Here is an 18,084-nt window from a genome sequence, read left to right on the forward strand (position 1 = left end):
GAACTTTTATCTCTCTCACAAAGGATTTCAGTCAAACTTAAGGTTTCTGACTGTCATGTAGCAATGGGGCAAAATTAGATGGCTGAAATCTCTGTTTTCATCACCTATGTCCTCCTCTCATTTGACAGAGCCTGCTGCACCCAAGGAAGGCTCTACTGGTTTGCTCATGAAACAGATGCTGAGTGTTGTGTTGGTCAGTATCATGGATGAAGGTGAATTGACAAATGGGTGCTAAGCCAGCTGAAAACTTCAGTGGCTCAGGAGCTGCTTCAGAAGCTGTTCAGCTGCTCTTGTTATATAGAATCATACGATATCTTGGGTTGGAAGGGACCTCTAAAGCTCATCTAGTCCTACCCCCCTACAATAAGCAGGGACATCTCACACTAGACCAGGTTGCTCAGAGCCCCATCAAGCCTGACCTGGAATGTCTCCAGGGATGGGGCCTCCACCACCTCTCTAGGCAACCTGTTCCAGTGCTTCATCACCCTCCTATTAAAGAACTTTTTCCTAATGTCCAACCTAAATCTACCCTTTTCTAGCTTCAAACCATCACCCATTGTCCTGTTGTTACCTGCCCTTGTGAGCAGCTCTTCCCCAGCCTTCTTATGGGCCCTTTTTAGGCACTGGAAGGTGCTTTAAGCTCTCCCTGGAGCCTTCTCTTCTCCAGGCTGAACAGCCCCAGTTCCCTCAGCCTGTCTTCATAAGAGAAGACATTTTCATATGTATGTACATTTACAGCTGATACAGGGAAGGGAAAAGTGACTGAGGTCCGTTTCAGTTGCCCAATTTTAATTCATTCTGGGTATAACTGAGTCCTGTTGGTCAGCAGTGGAAGATCATTGTCACACAGTGGAAGGACAACAGCTATCACATTCCCTAGGGAACAGGTGGTAGGGTCCTGGTCCAGTGTACCAGCCATGCAGCTACAGGAAATGTCATTTATTGTTGCTGCTTTAGTAGGAACTGTATAAGCCCACCCACTGGAGTATTCAGGTTCAGTGATTCTGATCAAGGCTGAAAACACTTGAAGAACATAAGAAAAAAGAATTTATGATTTTAATAAATGTTCTGCACTTCTGAGGGTATTAGACATAGTTCATTTCTATAAATGGAGCCTTGTCCCAGCTGATCTCCCTAGATCTTCTCAAGGCAAACAATCAAAAGTTTTGAGAATATCCTGAAAATACACAGGTCGCTGTGAACCTTCTTCTATACCAAATGAAAACAAGTCATTCACCCATACCCCCCAAAACCAGGAGACAGCTTTCTGAAAAGTGTCCTTTCCATGACATTTGCACACAGCATGATAGAACTCCCCTCTCTGGCACTTAAACTTAGTGTTTGCTGTAGGTACTATGGGAGCTTCTGAGGTTATTGAGTCAGCATGAATAGCTGGGGTCAAGGCTTGGAGCTTCTGCTCTTCCTTTTTCCTCTGTAAGTTCTCTGTGAGTTCGGGGAAAAAAAGCAGCATTTTCAGCTCAGAAAACAACCAAGCAGAAGCAGGGCTGTGGTGTGGGATAATTACTGCTTCATGAGACACAGCTTGGGTTGCTCCTGCTTTCCATTTTGGAGAACAAGTGTGTGAATCACGGCCAGAAACCATCCTAGCCGGGTAGATACATTGAAGGAAATGTTTAATAGCTGATTGGAACCAACATGACTCACGTAGATTGTTGGGCCTTTATCTATAGCTCTGAAGGATGGAAGTGATCCATCTCGAATTCTCATGGTTCTTGCAGTATTGGTTACCTCATTTGCATAAAATGAATAGAATAAATTGTTACGGATCCAAAAATATACGGTTGCCAGGATACATCTTGCTAGATGCAAATGCAAATGGGTTTGTGCCGACCAGCTTAAAATAGTTTGGCACTTAGACATCTTCTTATTAAGAGTGATAAATGAAACATTACATATCCAGTGAGCTACTGCAATTATTGGGATTTGTTTTGCATTAGGAATATTGTTTCAAGAAAATCTGAATTTTCTTTTTTAACAATGTAATTCCAGCAATATACCCTGCAGTTTCATTGTAGAAGAAGCACACAGAATGAATAAATACTCCATGTTAGCTGCTTCATAAACTTTTGAATTAAAAAGGTAAGCTTCCTGTTAACTGTTTTTACTATTTTCAGTGCCACAGCATTAACAAGAAACATCTTTCAGGGTATAGGAACACTATTGTTATGCTTTGTCCACGCATACATGGATAAGGTAGTTACAGTTGAGACCCATACCTAAAAAATGTCCCAGGGTCTAATCACATTCTTATACATTACATAGATGGAGTTCCAGTATTTAATAGATATTATTCTGATTTGTTAAAAATTACAGAAAACAATTTAAATTGTATTTTAAGCAGTATATTTTCTAAATCTCAACTGTTTTTAAGCTTCACACATGCACATCAATTTCCTTAAAAGCCTGTAACAGAAGCTTAATCATATCACTTCCCTGAGTAAAGTTGTTTAATTGATGTAAGATTGACAATGAAAATGAGTCTGTGTTGAATGCCTAATGAAGATAATTAATGTATAAAATAAACACATTTTTATTCTGTGCCATTCAAGGTGTGTACATGTATTTTAAAGGGGATTATATTTATTGGAAACATAGAATCACAGACTGGTTTGGATTGGAAGGGACCTCAAAGACCATCCAGTTCCAACCCGCTGCATGGGCAGGGACACCTCCCACCAGCCCAGGCTGCTCCAAGCCCCATCCAACCTGCCCTTCAACACTGCCAGGGATGGGGCAGCCACAGCTTCCCTGGGCAACCTGGGCCAGGGTCTCACCAACCTTATGGTGAAGAATTTTTTCCTGATGTCTGACCTAAATCTCCCCTCTTCCGGTTTCCAGTTATAAATTTCCTTTATATTGACTTCCAAACAGGTAGATAAACACAGATCAGATTTCCAGCTGTATTCAGTTGAAACTCCTCTCTTTAAGGTGAGCAGTGTAGCTGCTCTTTGCCAGGGTTGGTCCCTTGCCAGCACAGGGCTGGCTGCCCATTGCTTCTTCCAAAGTCATGTCAGTTGACACAAGAAATCAACTGGGGGGTTCTGCAATAAAGGCTCAATGTGCGCTGAGAATGAAAGCCCTTCAAGCTGAAGGTATCTACAACAACTGAGGTGCAGAAGTTTTTTTTTCTGTCCCTTTACTAATGGTTGGTTCTTTTGAGAAGCGAGAAAAATGCTGACAAAACCACAGCAGCACTTTTCTCTCACAGGAAAAAAAATTCAGACACAATTCAGAGTTGTAAACTGAGAGATTGACTCCCTCCCCTCCTCTTTTGGTTTGTTATGTCTCAAAAGTTACAGGTTTTACTCCTTATTTTCAGTGGTATAACTAAGAAGAAAATCATGTCCCTAAGTTCCAAAATAGCTCTGAGGTTCATCTTCACAAGCGATGAACAGCTACAATTTCAAACAACATCAGTACTACTGTGAATTATGCAAGTGATGACAGGATTGTACTGAATATTCATATAATTAACTTCGTAGAACACATGAGCATGATCCTTTTTTTTATGTGTTAACTACAAAAATAAAGTTCTTCCAGACTGAGGAGATGATCAAGGGGCTGATCCAATGGTGACTGAAATCGAAGACACTTTCCTACGAATTAGGTAATCTCTGAAAGGGGCTCTAAACCTTTCTTTTCTGAGAATGTTCTTTGCTCCATTTCAGTCTGCACAGAGCTAAAATGAGCATTACTCCACAAATCAACTCCTACTTGTAATACTTGAGAAAACTGCTAGATAAATACATTAGTTCTGCTTAGTGAGTCAAACACCAAAAGCTGAAAATGCACGTTCCCTTCTGTTGTGAAACCACTGGTTGCATCCAGAGGATTGTTAGTGTAATTCTGCATAGAATCATGAAATCACAGAATGGTTAAGGTTGGAAGGGACCCTAAAGATCATCTAGATCCATCAGGTTTGAGACTTGCAAAGCATCATACTCTACAAAAGGCTGGACAACAATCTTCCATGTAGATACAAATTCAAGTATTTGCCAACACTATAAAAGCCCCATCCAACCTGCCCTTCAACACTGCCAGGGATGGGGCAGCCACAGCTTCCCTGGGCAACCTGGGCCAGGGTCTCACCACCCTCACAGCACAGAATTTCTTCCTTATGTCCAACCTCAGTCTCCCCTCTGCCAGTTTTAATCCATTCCCCCTTGTCCTCTCACTTCAAGCACTTGTCAAAAGCCCCTCCCCATCTTTCCTGGAGCCCCTTCAGGCACTGGAAGGTGCTCTAAGGTCTCCCTGGAGCCTTCTCTTCTCCAGGCTGAACACCCCAACTCTCCCAGCCTGTCTCCAGAGCAGAGCTGCTCCAGCCCTCGGACCATCTTTGTGGCCTCCTCTGGACTTTCTCCAAGAGCTCCATGTCCTTCTTATGTTGGGGGCTCCAGAACTGGACACAGTACTCCAGGTGGGGTCTCTCGAGAGCCGAGTAAAGGGGGAGAATCACCTCCCTTGACCTAATAATTCCTGTTTAAAAAGCAAAATAAACCAAAACCAACTCTTATGTTACCATTCAAATTACAGCAGAAGTTATAAGGCAAACACCTAAAAAATGTGGAAGATTGCTGCTATTCTGCTATGTTCCAGTGGAGCCACGGTAACTGCCTATGTATACGTTGTTATAACTGTGCATTAAAATGTGTTAAATTCCCTTGAGATTTGAGATAGCAAATTGTTTTGGATGAGACTCAGTGCGAGATTCAGACTGCTAAATTTTTGATACCTGTCTGCGGGTGTCTTCAACTGGGTGTCTGAATTTCCTCCATAGTAAAGACAGATTCACTTGTGTAGCAATGGGCATTCTGACCTACCTGAGCTACTTCTGCTGCTCACAGGACATACAGAAGATCTGTATGCTTCTGGAAGAGCAGCAGAAAGCACGGCAAGATACCCAAGGACATCTTAAAAAGCCCTGAATGCTTCTGCTTATGGCACCTGTGGATCAGGACCTGGGTCAATGGAGCCTGGGTAAGCTCTGAGCTGTGATAACGAAGTCTCTTAGTGGCTGGTCCATCATATTGCTCACCAGACAATTGATTGTAGGCACCCACCTACTTCTTGAGATTCTTGAGATATCCATATGAAAGCACCAGGCCTGGGCCCTACTACTGGATTTATTAGGAGATTAGACACCTAATTAATGTCTAAGAACATGTAGGTGTCTGTATACCTAATTTTAGAGGCACAATTCACCTGTGTATATGCAAACACATCCTTTCATCTGAGAAATTTTAAGAGTGTTTGAGGTACCAGGAAGGGGCTAGTACAGACAGATCTTCATGGGAATCCTGCACCTCTTCAGAGCAAAAACTGGGCACGATGTGAGATGACTCAGGGAGCCCAAGCGATGAGAGGTGACTTTATAGAGGCACCTGAACCCTACCAACGTGCCTCAAACTGAACTTGTCTCCCATCAGCACAGTTTCACACAGGCAGTTACTGCGGCTTGGCTAACACGCCAGTAGCTGGTTAAGCAATTATTTCCTGCTCTCTAACGTCACTGTCCAAAGCTGAGAATCTGAAATCTATCACTCGCCTGCCATTTCCCCTGCAGGCTGTTCAGCTGCAGCCTTGTGGCAGCCTGTGACACCAAAGCCATGTAGATGCTCTACAGCTCATCGCATCAAGAGAGCACGGTCCATTTGTTTGGAACATTGGGCTTTGGAATCCTGGATCAAAACACTCTTCTGGCTAAGACCCTGATGCATTCAGTGCAGACAACCTGAGAGCCTGCATAACATGCACTAATGGAGTGGGAGCATTTCCAAATGATCGATGGCAGCTGCCTCTCCTTTTGTAAAAGCCTCCAGTTAAAGACATGCCCATTACACCGTGGTCAGAAAGCATGCCCCAGAAAAAAAAAAAAAACAACAAAACAACTAAAAGGGAACAACATCAGGCTGCAAGCTGGTAATCTGATGTTCAGTTCTCTCTCCTGGTTCAAGTTTTCCACGTGACTGTTCTTCCCGCTTGGAAGTGGAGCAATGCTACTTACTTCTTTTAAAAGGTACTTTGAGACTCGTGGATAAAACATGCAAGCCAGCAGCTTAGTCTTTTACTCAGCTGAGTGCTCCAAGCGTTGCTGTATTAAATACATGCTGCAGTAACAGACACCAAGCCTGTTCACAGGCTAAGTATGTCGGTTGAATTATTTTCTGACGAGAAAACTTGGAATTTTCAGACCAAAGAAGAGCAATCCAGGGACATCTGGAGACAGCCTGGGTAGAGGCAAGAAGCCAGAGCGCAAGGCACGCCGCTCCGGGGGTGCCTGAGTCCAATCAGCAGCAGGTCCTCAGCTCTGTCAGACTGCTGGGCTTCACAGCACTTCAGAACACACCTTGCTGATGAGAATCACACCTGGGGCTGCACACAGGCCCTGCCACCCAGGGGTGGGCCCCGGGCAGCTCTGAGCTCTCGGCTTCCCTGCCCTGGCTCCCTGCTCGGCTGCTCACACTGCGAGAGCTCAGGGAGCAAAGCTGGACAAGGAACCCGGTATTTTATTTTAATTTTTTTTTATGCTGTACTTCCAATATTATCACTTGTAGTTGGGGTTTGTGGTTTTGTTTTTTTTGTTTTTTTCCCCCCACTTTTTTCCTGTAAACTGATGCTGAAGCGCGGGGGTTGGGAAGGGGGAGAGCAAACGCGGGGCGGCCGCTCCCGCGGATTTTCACCTCGTTTCACCCTCAACGCAGCAAGAGGAAGCGCGAAAAAGTATTTTCACGAGCCGGGGAACGGGCTGGGATCTGGGTTGGGAGGAAGCGCGGCCTTCTGCGCAGCCAGAAATGCGAGAAAAAAAAAAAAAAAACAACAAAACACCAAAAAAAAAAACCCCAACTCTTTTTGCAATGACACCCGCGCTCCCACAGCAGCCCCCCGCACTGCAGTTGGGGTTTGATTTGGGGGCGGGGGGATCCCCCTTTCCCCGCTGCCGCTTCTCCCCATTCCCCTTCCTCACACTCCCCTTCCCCCCCCCCCCCGCACCGTACCGGGGACCCCGTCCCGCCCCCGCCCGGCAGCGCGGGGCGCCCGGCTCCCGCACCGCCCGGGGAGGCGGCTCCGCCCGGCAGCCGCACGCAGGCAGCGCGGGGCGGGCCCCTTCTTCATCGTCGCGTTGGGCCGGGCCGGGCCGGGCTGGGCTGGGCCGCGCCGAGAAGCGTCTGTGAAGCGCGGCGGGATGGACGGGGGTCCCTGCGGCGGCGGGGGGAGACGAGCGGCTTCGGTAAGGGGGCTATGGGGGGGGGGGGGCACGAGGGGACGCGGTGCTGTAGCTTTCTCCTTCTTGCGGGTTTCTCCCGCCGCTCTTGCCGTCACCGCAAGAGAGCCGGGCGGCGGGGCCGGGCCGGGGCGGGGGGCACAGCCGGGGGTTGCCCGGGGGAGAGCCCAGCCCGGCTGCGGGGGGCTCGGGGCAGGCGGAGGTTGCGGTGCCAGCCTCCGCGGGGCGTGCCCGCCTTGGCCTCGCCTCAACCCCGGCCAGAAGCTTCCCTCCGGGGTGGGGAAAAAGAAAAAAAAAACAACAAAAAACACCCCAAAAGCCTCGGGGTGTGCCGTGGCCGGGCGGTGGATGGCGGAGCTGCCCGCCGGCAGCCGCGCCCGGGGCGGGCTGGCTCGGCCGAGCTGGGCGCCTTGCTGGGGGTAAGTGGGGCGGGGGGGGGAGGGAAGGGGATCGCGCCCACCGCGCTGATCCTGCCGAAAACTTCCCTGTGCCCGCTGCTGGGGCTGCTCGGGTGCAGGGTGGGCTGGGGGCTGGACCTGGGCGGGAGAGGCAGGACGCGGTCTGCCTTGGTCTGGCCGCTGTGATCTCTGCCCGCGCGGGGATGCGTAGCCGGGAACAGAGAACCGCGCTTGCATCTGTTCTTCCTACCCTTCATTTCAAGGCCGTTTAAGCTTAATGGTGTTTGTCTGGGTCTCGCTGTGCTACGGGCTCAGTAAGACGTGAGGCCGCTGTGTGAAAGCGAAGCAGCCGAGGCTCGGCTTCGCCTGCTTTCAGCGCTGTGGCTTAAGAACTTGCCAGGGGTGGTGATGGAGGTTGGTTTCCAGCCTGTTCCTGGCAGCCCTTGGTTTGCCACACCGCCGGTTTTAGCGCCCTGCTCTTGGTTCGCCAGATCCTAAGGGCGGTTAGCTTGTGTATGTGGGGTAAGTCAGGAGGGGGCAGGGATGGTTCTGCTTGGCTTTCTCCTGTTCACGCCGTCTGCAAGGTCAGGAAAAAATAAATGAAAATTACTTCGGCGTTGAGCTCTTGAGGTGGGAAGATCTGGAGTGAAGTGCTGCCGTGACAGGAGGCTGCCTCGTGGGCAGAGAGTTTTCCCATGCTCAGCACGGTGCTGCAGAAGTGCCCCAACTCGTGGGACGTGGGGAGGAACCAAACTGATACTTCCCTTTTCTCTGTTACAATAACGTTTATCGTTTCCTAACATGTAAGGGAGACTTACACATCAGAAATACTTATTTTTTTAAGTAATAAACTTTGTAATTTCTTACATGTGATCCTCCTTCTGCTCTCCTGGAATAACCCGACCCCCCACCTCACCAGGCTGGAATTAAAAGCTAATGCTAAAGCCTTACTCCTCCTGAATTTAGCTTTCCTAGGGCAGACTTAAAAAAAAAAAAGGTGCTTTAATGAAATGAAATTACAGATTGTGGAACTAGCATGAAGAGTTCAACTTAAATCTGTAAAAAGCATAAAGTAGCAAGTAAGAATAAAATTCTTCCATTTGAACCTCTGTTACGTAGTCTATCTGGTCCTTAAGGTTTCACTTGAATGCAAACTATGGCAAGTTTAAGTGAGACTCTCTGGGTTATCTATATGGTTTCTTAATGACTACCCAATAATTTATTGCATTCTGCTCTGTACTTTTTCACAACCCTCCTGTGCTGGTTTTGCAGTGACACTTTGGTTTTTTTCTGTGAACTTCTGTTCTTTATTAAAAACAGAAAATAAACAAACCACAACTGATTAAAAAGACAATGTGTGTCATAATTAGAATAAAAAAAATACTTGCTTCATTCACAAAGGAAAAGTGGTGATCATCTTGGACACTACTGCATAGTTACTGTCAGCAGAGGTCATTTCACCATAGCTGCGAGTCTATTAGTGAATTTTACAGTGCTGGGAAGATAATTCATTGTTAGTGTGCTTAGCTTGTTTTTAATGACAGCATTTTTTGACGCTGTTTTGTCAGGCTGAAATATCTTGTCCTCAGCAGTATGGTAGTCTCACAAAGACACTGAGGATTTGCATCTGCAGTATGGTGCAGATTTCCGTGTTATGTGTTACACAAAATGAGAGCTTAAAACGTGTCAGAAATACTAGATTGTTTTAGCTGAATAGCAATTCCCATGCTTTAGAAGAAAGAATATTTGATAGGTGTACAGATACTACAACTGTGTTAAACTTCTCTAAGCAGTTGTTTCCAAATCACCTTTGAATTGGAGTTTGAGGAGAAACTGCTAGTTTTGTAGAATCATTGGTATTCTTTAGCATTTGGTGCCTAATGTAGCACATTAACTTGATCATTCAGTTCCCATTTCTTGCAAAACAGAGAAACATTATTCCATATCCAAAGCCTATATGCAATTCAGACATCATTAGGTCTCCTGTTAAATCCCTGGATACAAACTGAGCAAGCAATGTGACCTATAGCATCAGTGGACAGGGAAATATGCTTACTAATAATAATACATGTTGATTTTGAAGGAGCCAGAAGCTCTTAGTGTCTCCTCCATTCTGAATTCAGTATGTATTTGAATCTGTTTCAGTATTATCAATCATTCTTTCAGCAGTGCTTTCTACTCATGTTATCTAGGAATGTAAAACAGTAACATTAAATCAGGGAAAGCAGTTTGAGAGGCATGAATTAAAATATTTAATTTATGGGGCAGCTTGAGAGTTGCAAAAAATGCAGTCATAAATTTGGATCCTGTTGTTTAAATTAAAATTGTTATAGAAGCTGCTGTGCATTCGTGTGTGAATGATGATACGTGCAGTGTGAATGATGGGAGATGTAGAGGTCCTAATTCTTGTGAAGTATTGAATTTACCATTCTTATACTTTCACAGAATTCCAATTCACAATTCCAATTAAAATTAAAAACGTGTCTTATTTTCTGTCTTGATGTACTGCTTGATACAAGTTCTTGATTTAAGCTTGTAGCTGTAGTTGCTTCTATAGGAAAAGAATAACAGTAACAGATATAGGACAGATACCTTTTAGGACTAATGTGCCCTTGAGCAGCACTAGTGCTCGGGTGCTTGAAAGATTTTTATTTATTATTGTGGATTTTAAATGTTTAGAAGTAATCTCATGGTTGATATATTCAGGTTTACATTAAATTAAGTATCAGTCCTGTTTTATCAGGAATGGCTCACTTTGCATGCTAATGGCTGCAGTATTCTTAATTTATGAACTTGTTGATAGACTGTGTATATGGACTTCTTTGTGCATTTTATCCTGTATTTTCCTGTCTGTGATAATACTTGTGTAGGGCTGTTCATAGTGGCAATGCACAGGCTGACTTTTAACATCGTGGTTTGGATGACTGGCAGTGCAAACGGTGAAGCTAATGCATGAGTGTGAGGAGTATTTTTTGAGTAAATCTGTGTAAGGGATTTGTGAAGCCTGTAAAAAGTGAAAAGTTCATTGAGAAGGTTCCAGTAGCAGTGCAACTTGTGGTGTTCTGTGTGCCTAGCACGAGTGCCAGCCTGGTTTAGTTAAAGTCTTGTCGATGAACATGGTTCATGAAGTGTATGTTCCTCAGACTTACTGAAGAACATCCACACAGCACGGGAGCTGTCATGGCTAGGACGTGGCAGGGAGCATACTGGGGTCTGGAGCTTGGTCCCCTGTTTGTCTGAACTGAGCTCTTAAATAACTGGGTTGTACCTGTGCATTGGTGTTTGCACAGTTCAGTAACACTGGAGGTGGTTCTGTGTTTTTAAGAGAGTATGTACTTACCCTAACATTTTAAGGAACAGCCATTCTGTACTCTCCTATAGCTCTCATACATACAGGTTTAGCTTAAAATGTAAGTAGTTGTTAGAAGCTTCTCTATATATAATTTAAGGGATTTGGGATGGGAAGTCCTTCTCTCTGCTGAATTACAGCCTGAATTCATAAATTATTTGAGTGGCCTATTTTACAACTAGATGCCTCAAAGCTAAGGTTGATGCTCTTAAAATGCACGTCTGAAAGCACACTGTTGTCTGCATTTTGTCCTGTAAAGAAAATGAGATGCAGAGAGCTTCACATCTGCATCCACCCAGAGCCGTTACCACTGTGACCATTCTGGAGGGTGGCATCTCTGTCCTGCCTAACTGCCTTTGGCAGCTGGAGGTGGGAATGTTCCCTCAGGATTTGAAAAGCGTGTTTGCTGAGAAATAAGTAAGTGTAAGCTCTTTACTCGAGCTCGAGGAAGAAACATTTGCAATGATGTTTATCACTCCTTCTCTGCCTTCTGTTCCGTGGTGCATTAGTTACATCCCGTACCCATGAAGTGTGAAGCCTGATTCTCTCCCCCTTTTCAGCTTGAACTAACTGGAGCTCACATCTCCCTCTTTCCACGGGAGTGCAACAAGCAGTATGTCATAAGCTGTCCTTCCTTTCACCTGCAGCAACTGGGTTACTTTGAAAGAATAATTAAATAGGCCAGAGGGAGAGTGACTCCTGCCTGTGTGATCAAGGCATTCAGCTGAGTTGAGGAAAAGCTGGTTTCTATGTGTGTTTCATTCTTTCATCCAGTAAATATTTTTCCATTTCATAGTTTCATCACCAATAGTCTAGGACAGCCCGTGGTCTGTGGGTTAGAGCACCACCCTGGCATGCAGAGATGTGGTTGGGAGCCAGCCTCTTGGCCTGGAAAGAGCCTGCCGCCCACTTACATTTCCTCTGTGGTGGCTTTCCTGATGCTCTTAAATTGCTTGGTGGTGCTTGGATGCATGCTCCTGCCTCCTCATCCGAAACTTCCAAATTGCAAGACTCCTTTCCTCATCAGCTTGTGACAGGGGTGAATTTGTGTCTTCCTCCTGGGGAGGCCTGAAGGCTTTACAGCCCCGCTTAATAATACAGGTACCTGTTGAGCTCCCGGGATAGGTGACATTTAGAGAACCCCTTCACAACTTTGTTTTCTATTAAGTTAGATGGCTTCCTGCACGCTATCCCAGTTATTTTAATTTCTACTACATATGCAAATTTATTGTAGCCATATTCAAAATTCTTATGTGAGTCCATTTTGTGCTTCTAGTATGAACTGGTAAATCTTAGAAAAGTGTAGATTTTTGGGGGGGATGAAGGCCAAAATTTGGGAAAACTGAAGTTCTCTTCAGCAGAACGCCTTTATTTTGGGGTTAGAAGACAGTCTGAGTCTGGTTTGATTCAGTTGCCCATCACAGGCATTTCGTCCTTGCTGAGATGCTTTACAGTAGCTCCTGTGCCTGTGCTTGGAGAGCGGATGCAAAATTGCCAGAAGACCCATGTCCTGCTTGGAGTAGCACCTACTGGGGAGGTAGGATATTTTAAGATACCTCAGAACTCTTTGCCTCTGCAACTGAGCTGAGCCCAGTAGTGTCCTCAGACTGTTGTTGTCTAAGCTGAGTGTAGCTAGACTGAGAAGTAGGAGGAAGGAGTTGTTTTCTTGTTTTTATAAAGACATTTCAAAGGGAAGCTGTTTTCTGTTTTATTTATTGCTAGTGTATTTGGGACCTAGCCCAATTGTTAGAACTTTCATTTTGCAGCTGCCCTGGATTGAGTCTGGGAGGTTAGCTGGAGTTAATGGCTTTCTGGGAAAGGGGGGGAGAAAGTTCTTCTGGTTTCTCTCACGCATATTAAAAGTGATTTGGAGTTGTGGAGCAAAAACCCATTCCTGCAGGTTGTGAGCGGGTACGGGTGTGCTGAGTGATGGTGCCTCTTACAGAGCTGAATGGGTTCTGGAGACTAAGGAGAATTCTCTCTGGTAACTGATCCGTATGATCCTATCTCCAGTTAATTGATTCCAGAATTGTGTTTAAATAGCCTCCATGAGAGATGTGCAGTGGTATTTATTTGGTACAGATGATTTGCTGGCCCTAATTTATTGGAGGAGGTTCATTCTGTTCATTTCGTGCTGTGGAAATCAGAGGCGGGAAGCAATGGTGAGGGGGGGAAAAAATCCCTAATTTCCTCATTGTTCAAACCTGTTTAGATTTTAGAAGACTAGATTCTTAAATTTGTCATGCTTTATTTCCAGGAACAGTCTAATTTTGTCTCAGTGATCCTTTCTCCCACCCACATGCACACAGTCTGGCTCCTTGTGTTGTATCGCTTTGTAATTGCAGCATGTTTTGCTCTGACAATCATCTGCAGGCTGTTGGGGACTCCTTCAGATAAAGATTTCATGACTGACGTTGGCATCTCTAGAAGCTTCTGGAAATAAGTCTGTAATCATCTCCCGAGTAATTGATGATGTCAGAGGAAATGGGAGCTGATATTCTGTAACCGTTTTCCTTGTGTTTTTATTATTAAAGCATAAATGCCCTGTAGGACTGGAACACTCCCCTCACTCCCTCAGAACTCCATGCTGCAGCAGAGCTCTGATACCCATTACTGCAGGGACAATTTGCCATTCCAAATGAGATCATGATGGGGATGCTGGAAAATTAGTCTCTCAAAATGTGTTTCATGCTCTGAATACTTGAGAGCTTTTTGTTAGAGTGCCATACTTAAGTTTACAGGGTTTATTTTTTTAATTAGAGACGGCGTTAAAAAACCCACATACTATTTTTTATCAACATCTCTTGTACTCCCGAGGAGTATTGAAAGTATCTTCTGATCCTGAAGTACTCTGGCAATAAATACGTTGCCTGTAGAACTGATTTGTATCTCTGCAACTAGATAATCTTATTACTTCAATTTATTTTTTCCAAAAAGACAGAGTACACATATTAGAGGCCTTAGAATTATACAAAATCTGCTTCTCCATTTTTATACCGTGAGACAAAAAATGGTGAGATTGGGATCTGACTACTTACGCCTTTGTTTTACTGAGGTTTTGATTCATTATGGCATAGACAGTATCATGTTGTCCTTCACTGAACTAAAAGTAAATCTGCCAAAAAAAAAAAATCCCCTTTTGTTCTGCTGCTGAGGAACAGTGTGGGCTGCCAAATCGTGGCAGTCTGAGTCACCACAATCGTAATAAAGTGTTTGTACTTTTGCGGTTGCTGTTACTCAGTGTCTTCTAATTTATTCATAAGGCAAAGGGACACCTACAGGTCAAAGTACTACTTTTTAAAGAAGTATTCCATCTTTATAGTGAAGTAACATTTTGTCAGAACACACTGGGAATACTTTAAAGCTTCCAAAGAGCAAATGATAATTTTTTAACAGTAACAAATGCATGTATTTAACAAATTCCATTTTCAGTGTAAGCACTGTTAGGCTTCAAAAAATGATGGGATTGTTGTCAGGTCCTTACTGAACTTTGCTATTTTGGCCATCCGATCTGATAATGAGCTGATAACCAGGGAGACTGTTTCCTTCCTTTAAAAATAAATAAATAAAAAAAAAAGTTTTCAGGACAGAGACTGTGACCCTGGAAATGCTTCTCTGTATTTTAACTTTAATGCGTGGGCTGTGACCCAGCAAGCATTAACTCATGTGATTGAGTTCAGTTGTTTTCAGGATCACTCCCAAGCAAAGCAGTCAAATATGAAATTGCAATATTCAAATAAAACTCAGGCTGCCTCTGCTGGGGTGGGAGTTCTTAAAAACTCTTCATCCCATCACCTGTGCATGGAGAGATGGGTTTCCTTATAATTTCTCAGTTCTTTAGCTGTGTATGTGTAGGGGTCCTCATGATTTAGGCTTTTAACTCAATCAGTTACTGAGGCAGAAACAATAATTTTCTTTACTTCTGTTGACAAAATAACAAGGCTTTTTTGCCTTTTTTTTTTTTTTGCTTGATACATAGGGAATTCTGTCGTTTACCTTTCCCAAGTGTTGAGCTAATGAAATTTCCACAGTTCTCTCAAGAAAACTATTTTTTATAAGTCAGATCGTTATTAAGTTTTCCTGACTTTGTCCTGTAGAGCTGCTGAAGAAAAGTGGACTGAGCTGGGTGTGGGTGGTGGGCACCAGAATGGTGTGGGACACGTATGGAAATACATGCTGCAGAAAGTAGTGTCATTTTAATTGCTGCTCTGAGTCATATTGCCACTACAGCTGTTTCCCAAAGAAGAAATGCGTATTGCTATTGACAGGACATTCACACAGAGAAAAGAGATGGTAGATAAGCAAATGCAAATACATTACATGCCCTCTGTTGTTTAGTTTTTAATACACTCTCTACTGACGAGTTCAGCGTGTAACACTTGGTGGCATGTCATTGTGTGTGCCTTAAGTAAGTGATTGTTCATTCATGGTATCCCTCTCTCAGGGTGTATTTTCTTAACGTACTGAAGAGGAGATGAGTGAGTAGCAGTACAGCTCTGAGCTTCTTGATTCATGTGGCAGTGCAGTCCCGCTCAGGGTGCTGACTTCCTTTCTCCTTTTTTTTGCCCATAAAAGGAGAAAAGTGCTGCCATATGACTCGCTTCAGAGAGAATCACAAGGGAAGGATTAGAGGGAGGTTGGTTGTGCAGGTAGCTTTGCTTCTTGTGCACACTACAAGACATTCTGCTCTGTGTTTGATACCATATTGCTAGCAGAGTATGTGGTGGTGTTTCCCTCAGCTGAGATTGGAGTAAAACATTTCGTTCTTCTAATAATGTCTTTTTCTGTGTGTGTTTTCTTTTTAGATTTATTTTTTTTTTCTCTGTGGTGTGCATGAGAGATTCTGAAGGGAGGTTGAATATAACTTGAGTTTGAAAGATGATAAAAATGGCAAGTCTCAGGGATTAGACTGCCCTCCAAACCTGCAGACATTTCCCTGCTGGTGGTGAAAGAATACCTGTGTGGTGTTCTCCCATCTTGTGCCAGTGACTAGGTAGGCATAATTAAGTTTATTGCTTGATTTTGCACTGGTAAAAAGTTTCATCTCCCATTTTCCACAAAACAGACCACGCGGGTGATTCCTTGAACACTAGCCCAGAAATCAAGTCTGGACATCTCGGTGCCTTTCCATGACTGGGGAAGTCCTTGAGCCTCCTTGCTCTGCAGTCTTACAGTGACTTTAATTGTACAGTAAAGCAAGAGTTGCCTGACCTCCTCTCGCATCTTCTGACAAAAAGCACAACCCTCCGACTCAATGAGGGTCACATTTTCTCCAGAGAGCAAAGGCAATTAACAGTTCTAAATAAGTTCCACCCAGCTTCTGCTGTGGGTTACCAGGACAGTCTAGGACTGTCAGCTTCAGCTGTGCTGTGCTGCCTGCTAATGTCCTCTGGGTGCTTTCGAAGCCATCTCTGAGTCAATGATTCACACTATTGATCAGCTTGGGTTTAGTCAGCCTTGTATGTTCCCTTTACTTACTGGTGCTGAGGAATGGTTTGTCAAGGGGGCATGTAAATCAGCTGTCTCTCTTCTTGTGCAGTCCAACACAAGAGGTTTTAAAACTGACAGCAGAATGGATCTACCTGTGGAAACCAGAATTCTTTTATTTATTTATTTTGGCAACTGTGAAAGTAGCAATCTTCAATCCAAACATTTACTTTCTTAGGGAATGAAACCTTCAAGAGTCCAGAGGGAGCTGGAGAAAATGAAGATCTTACAAATGAACAGTAATTTCCTAGCGTCATCCTTTTCTAGCATCACCGTAGGTATCCTGGGAGCAGAATAATAGGACCGTACTAATCCTGGACCTAAAGTCACATTTTCTTTGAAGCTGGTTTGTTGTTGTTGTTTTTTTTTTCCACATCAGAACTAGGATTTAGGCCAAGATCTGTGAGAAACAGATGTCTGTCTCATGCCAGCAGTGTTGTAATCACTGGGATTTATTAAATTTGTTACTTCACTTATGTGGGAGGGTTTTTGTTGTGTTGTAGGTTTTTAGTTGTTTTTCTTGGAAGGTCTGATAAAGAATTTTCTGGTTAATTGGAGTTACAGTCTTTAGTTAAGTGTTGATGTCACTTTTGGGGCAGATGTCTAATCTTTCTTAAAGACAGAAATTGTGCCTGTAGTTCAAGACACTACGATACAAGTATTTCTAGGTTAATGGAGGCGTAGGACTTCATCATCTGGGACTGTTAGGTTGGAGCAAATGGTTATTAGGTGGACTATTAGGTGGACTCACTGGACCAGACTGGCAGCCAGTATTGCAACAGTTAAAATCATTAGTCCAGGGTTTATAGAATAATGTGCAGTTTTGTCAATTGCATTACATTTTTAAGACTACTTCAAGGCAAGCAGAGTTGGGAATGGAGAAGCATGTAGTGAGACGATCTGTAGGTAAGCAGTTCTGGGGGGAGGAGGGTGTCCTTGTACTGGCAGTGTAATTTTTCAGTAACCTGGGATACTGCATAATCACTTATATCTATACAAAGTTTTAAACACCAGGATTCTCACTAGGTATAATATTTGCATCCAAATTCGAACAAGGCTGGTTGTGTTTTCTTTGGAAAATTTTTATATGCCTCTCTTGCGTTTACAGAGACTTGTTGCTTCTGTTTCTTTTTGTGCAAATTAAGAGTAAGCACTTTTGATTCTGGTTTGCATTATTTTTTAAAGTAAGTTGGGACTTCTGATTTAGAAGAAAGAAACAAATTTATGAAGACATAGGAAAGCTTGTGAATTACTGAAAAAACACATCAAATTTGTTCCTGAAACACTAATCTTGTTAAGCGTTTGAATATCTTCCTTGCTCACCCACCTCATTGTGGGTAAAGTTTGGAGAAGCAGTCTCAGCTGCTGTGTTTTGGGATTCTGTCAGTAGAGCTAAACCTCCTTTGTACGAACTGATGGTCTGGACCAGTGTTCTACTGGCAGCAATCCAGGTTTGCTAAAATGAAGAAATAAGATGCTTATCTTCAGTCTGGTTGAACACATTAAAAAAGTCCAAAACCTAGAGAGTGCAAATTATTACATGTGCTTCATGTAATACAGCAAAATAATGTAATACAGAAACAGAAATGCTCAACTGTTAAATGTTC

The 18,084-nt window shown here is 43.8% G+C and overlaps 2 protein-coding genes across 10 annotated transcripts in view; both read left to right on the forward strand.

Annotated features, from left to right (window-relative positions):
- SMC6 (structural maintenance of chromosomes 6) overlaps positions 1-18,084 on the forward strand; it is a 962,009-nt gene that overhangs the window by 507,452 nt on the left and 436,473 nt on the right. The gene's annotated exons all lie outside the window — the stretch shown is intronic.
- The window catches only part of CYRIA (CYFIP related Rac1 interactor A), a 52,159-nt gene continuing 40,561 nt past the window's right edge, over positions 6,487-18,084 (forward strand). For 5 of the 8 annotated variants that reach the window (XM_051615976.1, XM_051615969.1, XM_051615978.1 and 2 more), the window contains exon 1: positions 7,163-7,249. The gene's annotated coding sequence lies outside the window, so the exon portion shown is untranslated. Of the gene's footprint in view, positions 6,523-7,162; positions 7,250-7,644; positions 7,663-18,084 lie in introns of those variants that run through there. The other 3 variants (XM_051615972.1, XM_051615975.1, XM_051615970.1) reach the window with 3 other exon arrangements.

This window comes from Apus apus, chromosome 3 (genome assembly GCF_020740795.1).
Source record: "Apus apus isolate bApuApu2 chromosome 3, bApuApu2.pri.cur, whole genome shotgun sequence".
Taxonomy (NCBI): domain Eukaryota; kingdom Metazoa; phylum Chordata; class Aves; order Apodiformes; family Apodidae; genus Apus; species Apus apus.